General features: G+C 39.2%; 1 protein-coding gene across 3 annotated transcripts in view; it reads left to right on the top strand.

Moving 5' to 3' along the window:
• The window catches only part of ABCC4 (ATP binding cassette subfamily C member 4 (PEL blood group)), a 140,233-nt gene that overhangs the window by 58,801 nt on the left and 65,335 nt on the right, over positions 1-16,097 (top strand). The gene's annotated exons all lie outside the window — the stretch shown is intronic.

Raw genomic sequence — 16,097 nt, 5'->3', positions numbered from 1 at the left:
GGTAGCTTGAAACTGTAAACTGCATGTTCATGTTTGTTTGGGGTTTGTTTTAGTGTTCATTTAAATTCAGGTTCTTGTTGAACATTTTCCTAGGTGATTCTTATTTGCATACTTAGTTGCCATAGCTTTTGATTTTGGCTGGAGCAGAATATTTAGCTGTGGTGGTCCCAGAGGGAGGTTGTAGAGTGAGGAGGTTTCTGCAAAGTCTGGACAGGCTGGGGCTGCCTTAGCTATTACTCACCTAATGCTGGGTAGGAAGTTATATTCACAGAGCCAGCAGGCAAAGCAAGCTGCTGTTTGGCAGAAAGGTGGCAGAGTCTTCATTCTCAGCTCTTTGGTTCAGAGTAGAGTGCTTTTTGTCCTCAGGAGGTGATTTTGGTTTTGTGTTCATCTTTGCACTGTTAAGAAAATCTTTTAAATGACTTTTGACCTGTTCTGTCTTCTAGTTGTAGGATCCCCTCATCCTTCCTCACCTTCCAGTTTAAAAAGAGCATAAAGGTCACTAGTATTTCTCCAACCTGAGCTTTTATCATGTGATACTTGTGCAACATTTATGACTTGTGCAACATTTGAATCTTCCTTTGAAGATTCAAAGGAAGTTGAGAGTTCAGCTTTTCATAAGGTCGTGGTTTTTCTGTCCACTTACATGATTCTGGTCAGTTTTCATCCACTGTGTACGGAATCCATCCTCTGATTTTTGTGTCCAGGAATGCTACTTTTTCTGCCCTGTTTCAAGCATAAGTCTTCACTAGTTTGCATTAGTGTTTGGGCAGAGAGTGCAGAATAATCTGAAGGTGTTTAGAAATCTGAGAAGGTGAAGATTTGGAACTTGGACATTCTTGCTAGCAGTTATAAGGAGTAATAGATGGAAGAGAGATGGTCTAACTCTTCCTCAGTTTTCTTTTTATCAGATGTGATGAGATTTCTGTGTGTGTGTGGTAAACCTCTTTTTTCTCAATGAAGTTACTGTCTGTTTAATATGTAAATGATGCAATGCAGAATAATGCTATTTCGTGTGTAGGCAAGAAAAAACACTGCTTTGTGGTAAACTTCTCTTCATTGGGAATACATGTTTCTTTGTCCCTGTGTGTATTCATTTCTCAGCATAATTTCATGTTCATGAGTTCGAATGTTTACAACGCAAAATAAATAGTTTAGTCTACATTTTAGGCAAAATTCCTACGTCTGTTCTTAAGATGTCATAATTCATTTCTCATGCAGGAATACTGACCCTGCCCCATTCTTCCTAGCACATGCCAGGAGGACAGTAAGTGATTAGATGCCGGGGGCACTTGTTCAGTGTTGGGCTTTTCCCCGCTCTCTCCTTTTCAGTGTGAATACTTGAAGCTGTAAACTTTATGCTCTCTTGTTCCTCTCTTCTTCTAGAGCGCTATTTTTTTTTTTGTTTAGAATCTGTCATGCTGATCTTTGGAGAAGAGGTGGTGTCTGTCTTCACCTAGACAGTTAAGTCTCTGTGCTTAATTATGGGTATCTAGGATTTGGAAAGTGCCATTTAGATTAAGAGAAAAAAATGAATCATATTTTTAATATTTCTTTTTAACAACTATATATATATGTGTAAAGCCCCATATGCTTTCCTTGAGGTTGATGTAATACTTCTTTCCTTTCTCCCTTCATTAATTTACTAGTCTCCTTTTAGAAGAACAGTTCTCCTCTCTCTTGTCTCAACAACCAGCCAAAAGTAAACAATTACAGTTAGCTTTCCAGAATATTTCTGGTATTTCCTGACTAAAAAATGTTGAAATGATTTAAGGAAGATTTGGTAGTTCTTACCTTTACTCAGCTAATGTTCCCTTACCACTGGAGAAAAAATTATTATTGTTTGGTGCCCCTTTGAGACAGAAAATTCCTGCAGAAACCTCTGCAAATTTAAAGCTTCAGAACTGTGAAATATAGATGGTTGTAGCTTTAGAAGTGTCCGTCTTCTTTTTTCTATTAAACTAACAATAGAGAGAAATTTTTTCATCAGTATTTTCAACAGAAAACTAGTTATGCTAGACTTATTCTAATATTAAGAAATCTTATCTAAGGAGCGCTTTCAAAATAAAGCCAAATTTGAGAGAAAAAAGTGCCTTGAGGTTTTTATAAAGCTGACAAGTTTTAGAATTCCAAATACGTAGTGACAATGATCTTTTTTCATAATTAAGCTACAAGTATGAGTTAATATTGAATTCAAAGCCATTCACGGAGTGCTGCTTATATTTAAACCCCCAAAAATCCCCAAGAGAAAAAAAGGAAAAAACAATCCCAACATATTTTTTTTTAATTCAGATAAGAAAAAATAAACTGTGCTGCACCTCAATTTAATAACCAGTGTTGCTCAGCTACTACCAAAGGCTTAAGGACAGTGTTTAGAAGTGATTGTTCAGAAATAAGTGTTTCTCTAAGATTATGAAGGCTTATACAGATGATTTTGTTCACCTGCTGAGTGTTCAAGAGTGGAAATGTCCAATCTGACGCTTTCCAGAAGTGTTTGTTTGCTTGAAAAAATAGAAACATTCCTGTGGAAAAATAGGATTTAATTAATTTTTGTCCCATCTTAGCCACATACTAAAGCAATATTATTATGTACTTTTAATAGAGACACAGATGATTAGTGGAATGCAAAATCCCAGGTTTCTGAAAAGATCTGAGATGTTTTTAGCTTAAGATGTAGTGCTGTGAGCACTGCTTAATTTGTTAATACCTTCCTGCTCTGCCTCTGTTGTTCGTACTTCTCATGAGATGCAAGATGTTAAAATGCTTGTTGAGTACTTGTTATTAATTTTAAAACGGGCATGGAAGTGTTTTGAATAGAATCTTACGTATTGTTCAATTAAGTGGGCAGAAAGAGAACAAGTTAGTACAGCTGAAAGACAGCACATTTAGATTAGATATTACGAAAAAATTCTTTGCTGTGAGGGTAGCGATGCACTGGCACAGGTTGTCCAGACAAGCCTGTCGATGCCGTATCCTTGGAAGTGTTCAAGCCACGTTGGATGGCGCTCTGAGCAACCTGCTCTTGTGGAAGTTGTCACTGCCCACTGGAGGGGGCTTGGAACTAGGTGGTCTTTAAGGTCCCTTGCAACCCAGGCCCCATTCTATGTTTCTTTGATTTTGTGCGTCTTGGCAAAACAGAAGGGTACATTCATTCTTTGGCTCCCTGAGGAGGAGATGCAAAAATACTCTTCCAGCTAGAGACCTGCAGCACTTTGGTAGCTTTGGGTTGTTTCTAAATAACTACGAGGTAAATGTGATGAGAAAAAAGTTTCAGCATCAAAGAAGAAGGCTTTAAAGATGTTTCATACCTCTCAGATTTGGTACAAAGCAGAGATTCATCCTTGCATTTCATCTTTAAAGAGGTGTTGGTTCTTCATAATGGAACTTGACCTGCAGGATGGACAGAGAATGCTGTTGGTGTAAGAGGAAGTGTGACTGGTGTAACATTTGCTCCTTAGACCAATTCTTCCTCTTGCTGTATCACAGCCTTTCTGCTGTGATACCAAAGCAATTCAGTGAGGAAACAGAGCAAGGAAGGCAGTTACTTTAATTAGTGAGTTTTATCCTCAAAGGCTTTTCGATCTAATTTGGTCTTCTGATTTTCTGTTGATTCTTCCAAATGCTTCAGACTTAGTCAGACAAAAGCCTTTTTCTTCACAATTGTCAAATTTCATTGAATCTCGAGTCTTGGTGATAGAGCTTAATTGTCAGCAAAATAAGTCTTGGTTTCTGTAAATTGTTTGATCCTCAATTGGTTTAGAAGTGACAATATAGTTTCATTTACAGGGTTTAGATAATGTTTCCATGTGTCATGTGGAGCAAAGTTGGGCCAACCAAAAACATTATTTCAGTTGTTTTCTGTTAGGAAAGCTTAGACAAAGAGCTTAGTTTCAGATCCTTTAGAGTTCAAGCATCTGCCACTAGGGGCAAAACTTCTTTTCCTGTAGGCATTCATCTTTTATTGTAGATTTACCGTGCTGCTTCACTTGGTTGATAATCTAATTTAAACCTCAGAGATGATTCATACCTCCTCAAGGGGATTCACAGCTGGTTTAAATTGTCTGATGTCAGAACTTTTCAGTTCTTTTAGGTCTTTCAGCTCTTTTCTGAACATAATGGTCTTTTGGGTGTTTGAATGCACTAAGGAGGACAGAATGTAACTCATGCAAGTGGTAACACTTGAGAGATACAGTTTTGCAACATACTTAGGATGTTTTTTCAAATTTATTTGTATTTCTAGTTCAGGTAACTTGTGATATGTTAATTTAGGTCCTAATCATGCCACGTGATCTATTGTGGACAAACTTCTGCAGTTATGAGTGTGGTACCTGTTGAAGTAAGGAACTTTTGGGACGGTAGAATGAACCATGTGCTGTGTTAGAGATTTTTGTTTCATAAGCCCAGCATTTTATATACCTGTAATATAACAGTTTTCCAGAAAAACATTGGATTATGAAAGATTACAAAACCTTGATGTCAAGAGGGATTTTCAATTTGCATTCTCAGAAAACCAAAAGAAACAAATAAACAAACCCCCAATTGTCCGGAAGGTCCTAAAAGGTTTTAGAGTGATCCAAAGACTTAAACTTGTTCATGAGCCCTTCCTGAAGGCATGCCCACTGTGTAGCTGTCTACTACGAACTTTAGGAATTGAATGTTCATATTAGAAATGTGAACTGCTATTTGAGGACTTCTCTAGAGTCAGGCAAGGGCAAAATAGACATTCAGAAAATTGAGAGGTTTTGTAAATGCCATTCAGCTGTGATGAAAAGTTTATTGAATGTTTTTCATATGCATTCTAAAGTTAAGCTACATTTTGAAAACTATCAGAGCCAACATTAGTTCTCCAAATATTCTAATTAAATAAACTACTATGCTAAGTTGTTACTAATTAATACTCTGTAATTTTAATAGTGGTTGGTTTATTAACACAGTTTTGCCTTTTGTGGTTCTTTTGCTTGGAGGTATAGTTTTGTTTCATATGTTTTAATGATGTATCTGCAAATTGATCCAGAATCAAGTTCTGTGCTCGTGCTGTTTTGGGAAGAGGGAAACAAAAACACAAGATATTTTTCTGTCATTTGCTTTCATTATTATATATGTATTTTTCTATTTTATTTTTGCCTTGTCAGAAATTTGGTGTCTTTTTCAGTGCAGAATAATGGCAAAGCTGTTGTTTTGGAAGAACTTTTCCCAAAATGTCTGGAGTCAGATTATGATCAGTGATTATTTGCAAAATTTAAAATGCATATTGCAAAATGTAACTTGTGCTTCAGGTCCATGAAAGGATTTAAAAATGGTTTATGTATTGGATATGGATACTTGAGTGATAGGTATTTTTGTTGTAGTCTTTATATGGCTCCTCAGTTGTCCTGTTTGTTACAGTCCTGGAACTTGTTTCATCCTAATATATCTGATATATTTTCAGCAGAAAAGCTGCCAGTTTAAAAAAGGAACAAAACCAAATTGTGGTGAAAATGGGTGTCAGGAAAAGAAAATCAATGCATAAGTAAGTGAAGTGTTAAAATCCAATGACAGACATGTTTTGAAGGAAGAAAGAAAACTCTTCCCAATAATTCCTTTACCTGAAATCTTAATTGGCCTTGTGAAATCTTAACACCCTGTGTGAATGAAATTAAGCAAACTAATCAGAGTAAACTCTAAAGACTAATAAGACACAACCATCTGTTTCCTCTGCAGTTCTATAGTTAGCAGAGTGAAATATGCTCCTGTAAGAGCAGTTTAAAGCAAGAAGTAACTAAAACCCACTGGATTGTTTTCTAAAGACATCTCTTTCAATAGATGTTAAGTCTTCCCTCATCTGTCAGAGTATAACCTTGTGAATAGTCTGTATGTGTCCAGTGCCTGTGGTTATGCAGCATGTGCCTGAAAACATTTTGCCATCTTCCTTCAGGTGACACTGGCTTTTGACTTCCAGAGTTCTAGTTTGGGAACTGTTTCAGAACCTGATCTCTCCCTTGCTGTATTCCCCCTTTTTCAGTGTAAAACACCCTTTTCTGTTGCCTTTACAGCTCATGTGTTATTCTCCTATCTGGCTCTTTTTGTCACTCTGCATTTCCAAAACATCAGTTCAGGCACTTCCCTGGTTTTAAGTGTTGCAATTACCTTGTGTGCACCTTCTGTTCTCAGCTGCTCTGTCCCCAACTCTTCCACACTTCCTAGCCTGTGTCTCGATGTGTTAGGCTTTCTGCCTTAGTTGTGTGTGGGATGACCTAGAGTTTGTGCTCTCAGGGTTGTTGATTCCCTGAGATTCTCCTTGGGGTTGCTGTTCCCCAAGGTACTAAGATTCCCCCAAGGTTGCTGTTCCCTGGGAGTTTCCTCTGGGTTGCTGTTCCCAGAGGTAATAAGGTTTTCAGTCTTCTCTTTGCCCTAAGTGTTACACACCAGAGGTAGAGACGACAAGCTGAGTCCGCCAGTGCACATTTCCAAGGTTGTTTATTCTTCATTATCTCAGTCCTTTTTCAGCTCTGCCAGGCTTCCCTGGCAGGGTACCTTATCTTAGTTCTGTCTCAGCTCTGCAAGGCATCCCCAGCAGAGCAGGACACGCGGCGGACCGGGCGGATCAGAGAGCCCCACACCTTATGTACAGTATCCCTGACCCAACCACCGTCCACAACGTACTTTTTATTTACAAAATTGTACCAATATCTACTACCTATGCTAACATGTCATTTCTACTCTAAACCAATCTCTAAAATCCAGCTCAGCTCAAGATGGGGGAAGAGAGCAAGAATAAGGAGCACAGGGGCCACTCCCTAATTCCTCCATCTTGTCTCTTCAGCCCCATATGCTAAGAATCCTAATTTCTATATTTATATTATAAATAATAAACCACCACCAATATTATTATAATAAATCACCCACTACTTATTTTAAATTCTTAGGATTTGTGATTCTTCCTGCATATGAGTGTTCACTCCCATGGACAGGGATCAGAGGCAGTGTCCTCCTGGGCTCTGTGTGAGGCTGGCTGACCCCCCTGTACAGATCCCAGACCCCCTGTCCGGTCTCCAAACCCTCCAGGATGGCCAGAGGGATGTTCTAGACTCCAACATGTGCCATGCCATGGTGAAGGAGGATGGAGGAACCAATATTGAAGGAAGAGAAAGAAGAGGAAATGTGGAGTGGATGTGCAGTGAGTGAAGCTGAGTGTGAAGGAGAGGACACATGCAAGCAGGGCAAAAATTCAAGTCAATATGTACACAAAGCTCTCTCAATATCCAAACACCACAGGTTTGGTGAGGTCTGTGACTGTAACTACCAGCTTGTCTCTTGACAGTTCTGTCTTGGAGCTGCTCCCCAGGGCCAGATGGAGGGAAGACCTTTTCTTAATCTTACAGTCCCAGTATACAGTAAGGGAGTCTAACAGGAGTTGCAGAGAGGAGTACGCCTTGGTTTGCGCCCTCTCCCCATGCAGAGCTTTTACTATTTCTGCACCTGGTAAATGGAGCAGTTGGCACATTCCAGTGTTTTTAACTCCCTCCCTCATCGTTTTGCTTTTTTATCTTTTGTGCTTACATCTTTGTAACTTCCTGCTCACTGTGCACTGAAGTTCATCCACAAGCTGGCACTTTTTCATCTTAAAATCATCTCTCGAGATGCGCCAGTAGCATTGTAACCACAGTACACTGACAGCAGTTAAACATATGGGTGGGGAAAACTCATTAATTCTGTGACCCCTTTGTGTTCCTGTGCTTTAAAACACATCTTGTCCTGCAACTTTCTGTTCCAGCTTACTGCTCCATCTTCCCCTAGCTCGTTATTCCTTCTGTAGTCAATTGTGTTGGTTTCTCTTAACTGACACAACAAACTCTTCAGGGCAGGGCACGCTGCTGGCCTCATGATGGTCCAGCCTGCGTCCTAGTGAGGCTCTGCCTCCCGTTCCAGATACATTAATCCTCCTCTGGGTGTTTCTGACATGCAAACAACAAATGGCAGCGTTCTCAGGAGTCCCTTGTTGCAAGCAGCACTCTTCTGTTTTAGCCTGTTTATTTATTTAGGAGTTCATACTGCTGGACAGTAGTAAATCAGAGCTTCACAGTAAAGTCTGTCTTTGAACTGAACAAAACCAAAAGGGTTTGTGAATTGTATTCACTTCTGCTTGAATGATGGTTCAGTCAAGTAATTTTTTCTCTCCTTGATGTGTATGACTTTTTTCTGTGTTCACAGAGAAGTGAAGAAATGTTGCTGTTAACATATTTATCATTCTAAGTTTCTTATTATTTAAAAGCCATGAAAAAGAGGAAATTATAGGATTTTTTCTTTAATTTTAGGCAACATATATGTAAGCATATGGTTTTAATTTAACCTCTAGCATTCAGCTGTCAAAAAAATCTGTGGGGATTTATTTAAGGTATATTTATATATAAACATTAAAGGTTCTTTGATTTTGATACATGTACGACTAATGTTTTAGTGTGGTCAGCAGCTACTTCTCATGTGTAGCAGCTTATTTCTGGTATATTTTTCTTTTTTGTTTGTGAGATGATGCTTTCCAATAGTTGCCCAGTAGAGGAATGCAGTAGAGTCAAAGGCAGTGCAGTATAACTTTCAAAAATGCTTAGCATTTAATAATGTAATTATTAAAATGTCTTTCTTTTAACATAATAAATAAAATATACAGTGGAGAAGAGGTCATATTTGGGGTTTTTTTCCTCATTTGATTTAATTTAGTGTTGTTAATTATAGTTTAGGCTGTAAAGAAGTTTACTTCATAGGGATATTTTTATCCCCAGAAGCCAATGGCCCGAGGTAATGCATTGTCAGACTATATGTATATTCTCTTGGACATAACTTATGGAATAGAACTCTTAGGTTGTGGTTGCCTTCAGCTTTTCTGAAACAAAAGATTTTTGGTTGTTTCTCAGGCAAGATTTGCAAGTGGAATTTGGTGCTAGTCACAAAACAGAAGAGTAGGTGAAGTCATGCCTCCTTACACCCTAAAGCTTGCTCCACTGGAAAGGATCCATTCTGTGCCCTAAACTAGGCCCCTCAGAAACCCAAGGGATTTCATTCCAGCTGTAGTCCCTCCCATGCTGATTGCTGTAGCCTTCAGGCATGCACCCATTTGCCTTCTTCTGGTGCCATACTTTCTGCTGAATTTTCCAAAGGGTGAGCTTCAAGAGCAGGGACTGAGGGAGACCTACAGCAGAGAAGCACCTTTAGTAGAGAATTAACATGCCTGCTGGAGAGGTGGGTGACCCACCTTCAGTATTCTCAATGATTGCTGAAAATAACACATTCCTCTTGATCTCTGCCCCACCTTTGCCTCTCTTCTAAGTCCTGACCACTGGCCTTGCCTGTACCCTTAAGTTGTGAATATAGTTGTTCACAACTTCAGCATAAAATTTTTATGTATTGCCAGAAGCTTCTACTTTTAAAGGATTTTGAATCTTCCTTTCACAATCAATTACAGGGTATGATTGCAGGGATCAATAATTAGAAAATTGCTGATGAATATATTATCCCAGATCTAGCATTCTGTTTTAAAAGGGATCATGTTGTTAACGAGTATAAAAAAGCACCAAAGTTAAATTCTGTTTTGTAAATGCTGTTACATCTGGAATTGTAACCAACTTAGTTAATGGTCAATGAGATACAATCAGAACGTCAGTTAGGATGCAGAAAGTATTCTGAGATTTGCCAAGAGAGCAATTTCAGAAAGAAGGAAAGTTACACTTCCCTCCCTTCCTCAACACAATCAAGAGGTTTTTCCTTTGTGTGCTTCTGTTTTTAGTGGAGACCTTAGATAAAATTTCTGCATTGTATCTTATGTGAGGAGAGTTTGGCTGGTGATAACAGGTATTAATACATGTGCTCTTCTTAGTACACCCAGGCAAAAGGACAAATCAACTGTACCACGTAAATTACCAAAGAGATAAAAAAAATTGTGTAGGACATTGACCTATTTCAGTTTGCCACAGCAGGGTAATTCCAAGCAATGGTATGTATGGACTAGAAAGTTAGAATCAATGTATTCATACTAGGTAATGTAGATGTCTCCATCAGCAGTGAAAATAAAAATTCATTTCCAAAGAAGCTTGTTTTCCATTCTTATCTTTATCATAGTTATTCTTCTTTCTTTAAATCCTACACTTAAAAATAAGATCAAAAACGGTGTTTGCATTTTCTTCTGGTTTCCTAACTGTTTTCTTGTTTGACAGCATTTGTGTAAAAAGTCCTTTTCAAGTAGTAAATTAATTTGGATAGAAGGCTTCCCACCTGAATTCATTACATGCTGGCAGTTTAGATAAATGGATATTATGATCTCAGCATATTTCGGCCCAGCACCACTGTGCCTATTTGCAAATGTCTAAGAAAGTGATAATATTCCTATCAGTTTCAGACTGCTAAAGAAAAAAATGGGGTAGAATTTCTTATTTATATTTATAGGATGCCTGTGGGGAAGAGAGCAATGCTGTATATGGCAGTTTGTGTGGACATGTGGTGCTAAACATATATTAAAAAAAGATAACAGACCTTTTGACGTTTCTTTGTAGAAATATGGAAGAAAAGCCAGGGTAGATCAGTAATTGACAGCTATGCAGGAGATGCATTTCCAGATTTCTTTCTGAAGAAATATTTCACAAACTTACAATTCCTTTCAAAGTCGGTAATCCATCTTTAATTATTTTGTTGATTTCATAGTTGTATTTTACAAGGTTGATGTAATGTCTGCTTCCTGCCAACATTTGATATGGACAATCCACTTTGTCATTGCTTTGATGAAATGGCAGGCTGCTTGTAGTTGCAGTACTTGTTTGGGTTTTTCTTTTTCAGGGTGTGTGTGTTTGTGTGTGTGAACTGAGCATGGGTAAAGGCTTAGCAGCTGCTGAATGCCACAGCTTAACAGCAAGATGTGTGGGGAGCTGCCAGTTGTACCCCAGACAGAACGGGAAGCGTGCTCAGTGCAGTTCAGTGGATGGGCGTTTAAATGTACCTGGTTCTGTACGGCTATTTCTTCTAGTCTTGCTTTCTGAGTGTGCCTTTATTGCCACGCATGCACTTGAGGGCCTTATTTTGCTACCAGGTGTCCATTTGAAAGGGCTTTGGTGTTCTGAGCTGTAACTGGGACTGTTGGAGTGCACAATCCCTCTCTTAGGGGTCAGGAAGCCCACGTGGCGCTGTGGCTGCCGCGGGCAGCGGTGGCACCCAGCCGTGGGGCCACGGTGTCAGGGGGTGGGGGACACCAGGGCCTTCTGCTCGCTCAGCAAAGTCAGGGGCTGCACAGTGTGGGGTTTGGGATTGTCTGACATGGAGCCATCCAAAGGTTGTCTATCCTAGCCCGGGCGAGCATCTCCTTGACATGACATACCTTCAAGTAAGTGTGCGATCCTAGTTGGGGTTGTTTGTGTTTAGTTACACATAAATGACTAAGTACCTTCTTGAATCTAATCTTAGCACTGCAGCTTGCCTTTAGACAGGTTTCTGTGGGTTTGCAGCAAGGAGCGGAAGAGAATGTAACCTTTTCTCCATTGCAGGCTGGGCAGTGAGGGTGTTCTGGCTTCACTTTTTCAGAGTAGCTTAGGAGATTTTGAATATTTTTGTTTGCCCCTGGCAAATGCTGTACATGGATAGGGATATTTAGGCCAATTCCTATGGAGGAATTTACTATGTAAAGCAGTATTTATTAATAACATTTGCATATTGAAATAAAAAGTGTGATGCAATTAAAATTGCCTGCACTGAGGATTAGCCTGATCTCTGGGGGAAAAACATTCCAGGAGTGTGCACCCGTGCACACACATGCACAAACAAGTGGCAAAATCTTTCTATCTGTAGAGGGCCTTTTTCTTAAACCCTTCTTCTTTTCCAAAGAGGTGAATCAATGAAATAGAGAAGTAGCGACAAAGTATTTCTGCAACGTGTGATGAAGCAAGTGGGTATAAAGGTTTTGTAAACTCATTGCAAGGTATAGAAAATCAATGTGCCTACTCTATTGTGTTACACAGAAGTATTTCAGTGAATGCCCTGGCCAACAAAGTACACCAGAAGTGCCAAATACATTTAGAAATAATGTACTCTTGCTCTTAGGGTCGTTGGAATTTAGGTTGCACAACACTGAATACTGTGGATGGCATTTTGCTATTCCAGTGGAGGATCCTAATTTCTTGTTTAAAAAAAAAATCCTTTTCTGGTGTTTACATCTTGAGTGTTGGTTCGGTTTGGATTATATTTCTTTCATGATAAAGTATGTATAAACATTTTAAGAAGGTGTGGCACAGTCAAGTGTTTTCATTATTTGTATGATAGGTTTGAACATCTATTCCAAAGTATCAGCAGGCACCTGCAAGAGCAAAGTGGGTTTGTAGCACCTGAACACATTCCGATGCGTGCAATTAAGGCAGTTTACAGAGCAAGGAAGAAAAGAGTATCACATACTGAGGTTTGATGTCTTTTTCATGGAGGACAAAAGAGTTTTGATTCTTTCACTTCAAGTTTAGCCTAACTATTGTGTAGGGGAGGAGGTTTAATGAATCATTGTTTAACTTCGATACTGCCAAGTATTTGACCATTAAATAGTCTGAAATGTGTACATAGCACTTTGGTGACAGACCCTTATTTAACAGTGATTAATTGGCATTGAATAGTTATTTAATTACTTCGGAAGAAATGTAACAACAGTGTGTGTTCTGATTAAGTTATTTGATGTAAAAACAAACATAAGACTGCTGAAGAGAGCACGTCCCCTTTTGCAGCTTGCTGCTAACAGTACACACCACGTGGATGCCTGAGTGATTGAAATGGCAAATACTATTCACCAGTTTGGATACTGTTGTAACATTGGCATACTTAGTCCTTGATTTCTTAAAAGACTTTTTTTGTTAGTGATTTGGTGAAATTTGACCTAAAAGTTTTAGATGTAGTATATTCTTTTTGCTTTTGTAGCCTGCCACTAGGATAAATAAAGGATGCTGTAGGTATTAAGGAAGCTTAAAATTTTTTGTTACTTGGATGTACTGGACTGATCTAAGAATTATTGTTTATTGGCATGTATATGTATCTCAGAGATGATTACGTAAGGAGTTTGGGGTTTTTGGAAATATGAACTGTGGTGGCAAGGTAATGTTGGTAGTCTGTTAGTTTAGGAGAGAAGGATTTAAAGGTTTTGGAGAGAAAACATAATTTTCAGGGTGAGGGGGCAGGTAAACTGTGCAGCTCCTGCCCTTCTTGAATGGCAGGTGCAACAGTTTCCGTAGTCTAAGGACCCATTCTCTAAAGTTAGATATGCAAATTCTGGTAGAAGCTGTAGTTATAACTATAGGCATTTTGAGTCTTGACTCCAAACAGGAGCTTTAACTTTTAAATCTGGCATGTTTTCTCTTGCATGCTTAATAATGCATAAGCAAGTCACTGATTTACTGTGACTTCCAGTAAGTGGAAACAGTTGTTTCTCCATACCTTGTGAAACAGACCTCTTGCCCTTGTAGACATCCTTATAAGTGAAGCAATTGCTTTGAATGCAATACTGTAATGGCTGTGGGGCATCTTGTGGATATTTCCAAAGCATAACACTTCTGCTTGGAGATGCATTGGTGTCCCTGCTACATGGTGAAGGAACTTGCTTGCTTCAGTGGGGTTACTGTAGCTTCCTTCTGTGTAGGGCATGCTGTATAAAATGCCAGTTCAGTTACGTCCCTGTGAACAGGATCTGAAATGCATCTCCAAAGCTGTATTTTCTGTTCTACTCTCTCTGTGGTAACAGAATTGAAAAACAGCAGTGACAGAAATAAGGCTAAGGCTTGTGGGCTTGTCGCTTGCCTTTAGCTGTAGGATATTATTAATGGTCACCAGATAAACAGTAGAGGAGGGAGATACAGACCTCTTAGCAATAAGGAAAAGATTTTCCTGGTCTTAATGACTTCAGGTTCATTTTCCAGAATTTCTATGTGCAAACCCTAAATAGACTAATTTTTCAGTAATATGAAAATTCAAAAACAATAAAGCTCTGCTATCAGAGATTCACTTTAATGTTTATTTGGGAAGGAACTGATTCATGTTGCCACTGTTTAATTGTATTAGGTGGTCTGTGAAAGGTTCTAGTTTTCAAGGATTGTCTTTTTCATATACCATTTCTTTTGCTCACTCAAATTTTAGTCAGTGTCATTTTACAGAATTACTGTATTTACATTTTAAAGAGGATTAGGCAGATTAAAAGATGTTTTCATGTTTTATTGATAACATCAGATTAATTTCCACTTTACTAGTGGCAGCTCACAGAACTTGTCAAAACAGGCTGTAGAAACATTGTTAAACTTAACAATTTCATAAGGCAGTTGCAAAAAAATACAGTTTTGGCAATTAATTAGCGGTGTGATTACCTCTGGGAACTGAAGCAGTTGGTGGTAACGTGGAAGAGACAGTGAACCTGGGGATTGCTGGGGATGGCCAGGGTCAGCTACGTTTTCTATCATGGGCAGGTTGCTCAGAGAACTTCACTGGAAGAGGAGGAGGGCCACAGTCACTCTTGATGTGCTGGCATTGCTCGATTGCTGGAGGTGCCAGCACTGGGCTGACCTTGCTGTGGCCGTGGAAGAGTTGCCAGCCTGAGTGACCTTGCTGCCTCCTGGCAGTGTCACATGGGGTGGCCTTTGCGCAATGGCTTCTTATATAAGTCTGAAACCACTACAAATAAAACTTACTTGGGGTTAAAAGGCAAAGGGTGATTCTTAGGCTGAATTAAGGTGGGGTTTGCTCTCTAAAGGAATAATCCTTTGTTTGCCCTTATATATAGCTTGTCATTGGTGGGTCTCACAGCTTTACATGGAGCGGCTTTGCACTGTTACCACTCCTTGCTGTGCTCCTTGCTCTGCAAAATAAAGTGAAGTCACTCAGAATGATGCCTTGAGAGGCTACCTAGAGCAGAGGCTAGACACAGTTAGAGGAATAAAGTAGGTATTTATTAAAAAGGCCTTCAAAGGATACCCCTTGGTCAGTACAAGAGCCTGGCTGAGGCTACACCCAAGATGGACGATGGGTCACACATTTTCACACTTTTATAAGTTTTGGTCCATTTACATATTGGGGTTAATCGCCCAGTTACAGTTTCAGGTTGTGAAGTTCCATCCTCCCAGTTTGCTCTCCTCAGTTCCCTGTTGTTTATGCTTCTTGGGCCTGAAGCTGCAATGGCATCCTTGGTTCTCAAGCTGGAAAAGGATTGTTTCGTCTAACTACCCTGTGAAGAGAACTTGCTAACACTTTCTATGAAGTTCAGAGTTATATATCAGTACCATACAGAATCTGGAAAATACGAAAGTTAAAACTTAAGGCATCAAGGAGACAAGTGACAAAGCTGTGAACACATTTCTAATACCCTGAGCCCAATCTGTTATTCCACCTAGTTTCCCTTATCTGCCCTTCCTGGACACGCTGCTAAGGAAAGCCCTATCAACAGGAAGCATTTAACCTCTTTGAATGATTTTCTTCTTGCTAGTGAAGTCTTGGTTCATTTGAAAATAACCAAGAATGTGATATTTAAGGATGTAAAGAAGCCTTAGTGACAGTATGTATGCAGCATGTGCTTGATCACTCTTCTGTGACCAGTCTCCATGTAAGAAAATCGTGGGAAAAAGAAAGTTTAAAAAAAAAAAGCCTTGGACTTCCTTCTGATATATCTACCCTGATATAAGTAAAAGGAACATCCCCACGTGTTATTCCCAGTGGAAAAAGATGAAAGAGATTTTTCTGAGTCTTGAGCTGCTGTATACCCTTCCTCTCTGTGTGCAAAGCCTAAAAACAGGATGAATTCTGCTATTGGCTGCCTGAAGTAACTGCCTTGGGTAGTGGAGTACTGCAGAACAAGCTCTTTGCCACCAGTATCTCTCTTCAGAGTCATGTCCCTGTCCTGAGGAAGGGATGTTTTCTGTATTGTTTGGTGTGGAACAGAAATTCCCTTAAAAAAGAAATGAATGAAAAAGGGCTGTGAGCAGAAAACTAGCTTGATGGTTTCTGTAGAAGTTACTTCAGTATCTCTTATCTCTAAATTACGTTGCCAGCGCACTCTGTGGAAACTTCAAACTTGCTTTCAGTTTAATGAGCTCCTTTGAAAAGAAAAAAAAAAAGTCTTTTGTTGCCAG

Source organism: Prinia subflava, chromosome 3 (genome assembly GCF_021018805.1).
Source record: "Prinia subflava isolate CZ2003 ecotype Zambia chromosome 3, Cam_Psub_1.2, whole genome shotgun sequence".
Classification (NCBI taxonomy): domain Eukaryota; kingdom Metazoa; phylum Chordata; class Aves; order Passeriformes; family Cisticolidae; genus Prinia; species Prinia subflava.
The sequence above is the reverse complement of the archived record's forward strand: the minus strand, read 5'-3'. Positions and strand labels throughout refer to the sequence as shown.